The sequence below is a fragment of the Falco punctatus genome (assembly GCF_963210335.1).
Source record: "Falco punctatus genome assembly, chromosome: 8".
In the NCBI taxonomy this organism is placed as follows: Eukaryota; Metazoa; Chordata; class Aves; order Falconiformes; family Falconidae; genus Falco; species Falco punctatus.
Window position 1 is genome coordinate 12,183,061 of NC_137588.1, and position 2,372 is coordinate 12,185,432.

A 2,372-nucleotide genomic window follows, 5' to 3' on the forward strand; every position below is an offset into this window, starting at 1 on the left:
TAGCAAGTGTAAATAAATGTGTCAGTAATGTGTAATGAAATGGTCAGCAGAAGGATTTCAGAGAAAAAATGTTCTGATTCTTTGAAATGGTGGATGTATGGAGTAGACTGTGAAGAGTTTCCCTCCCAGGCAGAAGGGTCCTGACACATCGCTAATGTTATGTTTAGACGGTGGAAAAAAATTGTTGTCCAAGTTGGAATACATTATTCCCACAAAGGAGTTTCATGATTTTATGTCTTTTCATTACTCTGTCCTACCTAAAGTTCTGACATTTTTGAAAGAGAGCCACACCCATGGTCCTGTCTTAAATGGGAACTGGGTCTTAAATGTGCTATGTTGTTAAACCTATCAAATATTTATAATACCGGCTTCATTTTTACACTGTAATAAACTTGCTGGTAATTTCTGGGTGTACATGTACGTCTTCATCAGCACAAATATAGTGTTATTGTGTGGATGTACATTTTCACTCTCTATTTTGGCTGCAACAAGCGGCAGCAAATTCTGATCTCTTACCTGTGCTTCAGCTGTCAAAACTTCCCACTTTTGCCATTTCTGTGATTCCTCCCAAAGCACTGAAAATGCTGAAGGATGAGGGACAGCTGTCAAAATTTACTGTTCACTGTGTATGAAGGGTTGTAACGATAGAAAATGCTTATCAGCGGAAGGCACCTCTTGTAAATTGGGGCTTCCTTCATCAGGGATACAAACAACAAAGACAAATTTCTGCCAGGAATGTGTTCCTCCCCGCCTCCCGCCCAGTTTTCTGTAAGCAGTTCCATTATTTTGGAGGACAAGATGATTGGACGGTGGTGTTATGTTGCCAGCAGTAAATGCTGACTAAGAGATTTTCAGATGTATCATGGTTCTGGGCTTATTTTCTAAGGTGTTCTCTCTTTTGGCACTGGAATTTCACCCTTTAAAATCTCGACTTTTGCAATGCAGAACAAAGGTAGAGCTGGATGGAAGATGAGCCAGTTTTAAGTCTTAAGTGATAAGCTGCAAATCATAGATCTCTTGGAGGGGGGAGCATCTTTATTAAATATGTCTTTACACTGAGAAATTCTGGTTCTGGCAGCGAGTTCTGATTTGTGTGCTGCAAAGAGAAAGACACAACGTGAAGGCGTACGGTGTATATTGTAGTTGCCACGTGCTGATTATCTGGTGGCTTTTAATCTATAGTCTGCTAGGGGCTTTACAAAACGGAGCGGGTACACTATACGTACGTTAAGGCTGAGGCTGAGGCTCGCAGAGGCAGCGCCAGAGCCTGCAACAAACCACGGTGGTTCCCGTTTCCCCTGCAGCCGCCCAGGCCCTGCGAGGAAGGGCGGGCACAGCCGACCCCCGGGCCGGGCCGCCGCGCCGTGAGCGCCGTGAGTCACCGCGGGCGGGGGGCAGCGGCGGGGCCGCCGCCGGGGGGGTGAGGGATGCGGAGCCACTCCGGCGGGGATGCGGGGCCGCCCCGGCAGAGATGCAGGGCAACCGCGGGAGAGATGCGGGGCCGCCCCGGCAGGGATGCCGGCGCAGCGGTTCCCCGCAGCTCCTCCCATCCTCACCGCAAACACGCCGCGACCCAGAAGTTTTGCCAGCACGCTCCCGATTTTTAAGATGGCCCGGCGGGATGCCACGAGAATGGGCTACGGCGGCACGGAGAGCTGCTGCACCGGCAAGGGGCGGGATGGAGCTGGCGCTGCGCGGCGGTGCGAGGTGACCGGTGTCACCCACTTACGCCGTCACGGGCCAGCAGAGCCGAAGGTGGCGGGCGGGGCGGCGGCGGGTGCTCCTGACCGCCCCGGCCCGGGGAGCGGGGGCCGCGGGGGGCCTGCTCCGCCCTGCCGAGGTTAAGGTGCCTGCCGGGTCACGCATTAAAATATTATAACTATATATATATATATATAAGATAAAAAAGAAAAGGGTGCGGTGGCGGCGCGCGGAGGCTGGTCGGAGGAGGGCAGGAGCTTTGGGCTGGGGGCGGTGCACGCCCGGGCATCACTCCCTCCTGCCCCCCCGAATCCCGGAGGAGCCGCACCCGTGCCCCCCCCTCCCCCCCCCCCCCCGGCAGAACAAGGGAGCCCCTCCGGGGGGCACAGCCTGCATGCGGGTCTCCGGCGCTGGCCGCCATGGGGGTGCCGCCCCTGCCCCTTTACCTGCCGCCTCCCCGGCGTGGGGGGGCGGGGTGGGGTGTCGGCCCGTCCGCGGCGGGGGCAGCGGGGCGTGGGGGCTGTGGGTGGCGGTGAAGGCGGCGTGTGACAGATGTCCTCCTCTGACAGCTCTCGGTATCAGCCCAGTGGCTCCCTGCCATTGGCTCAGTGCAGCCGACCGGCAAGGCTGCTCGCTATAATAACACTATGCCTGCCAGAGGCGGCAGCTCA